The sequence below is a fragment of the Eurypyga helias genome, unplaced genomic scaffold (assembly GCF_000690775.1).
Source record: "Eurypyga helias isolate BGI_N326 unplaced genomic scaffold, ASM69077v1 scaffold15273, whole genome shotgun sequence".
Classification (NCBI taxonomy): domain Eukaryota; kingdom Metazoa; phylum Chordata; class Aves; order Eurypygiformes; family Eurypygidae; genus Eurypyga; species Eurypyga helias.
In genome coordinates, this window is record NW_010240675.1 from 1 (window position 1) to 246 (window position 246).

At 63.0% G+C, this 246-nt stretch overlaps 1 protein-coding gene across 1 annotated transcript in view; it reads left to right on the top strand.

Annotated features, from left to right (window-relative positions):
* The first annotated feature begins 6 nt into the window (after positions 1–6).
* Positions 7–246, top strand: part of LOC104507286 (myosin phosphatase Rho-interacting protein-like) — a 19223-nt gene continuing 18983 nt past the window's right edge. The window contains 1 exon segment of the mRNA XM_010148517.1: positions 7–141. The gene's annotated coding sequence lies outside the window, so the exon portion shown is untranslated.

Below are 246 nucleotides of genomic sequence, written 5' to 3' on the forward strand. Positions count from 1 at the left end.
GAGATCGAGCAGCGCTGGCACCAGGTGGAGACCACCCCGCTGCGGGAGGAGAAGCAGATCCCCATCACGCCCCTGCACCTCGCCCACCCCAAGGACGAGGGGCTGACGAAGCAGCACTTGACCACGCTGCTGGAGAAGGAGGTAAAGCGGGGTGCGTGGCGTGCAGGCTGCCTGCCGAAAGGGCCTTCAGGCTGCTGCAGGAGCTGTAGGAAGCCTGAGCAAGGCTTGAAAAAACTGCGTTTATTC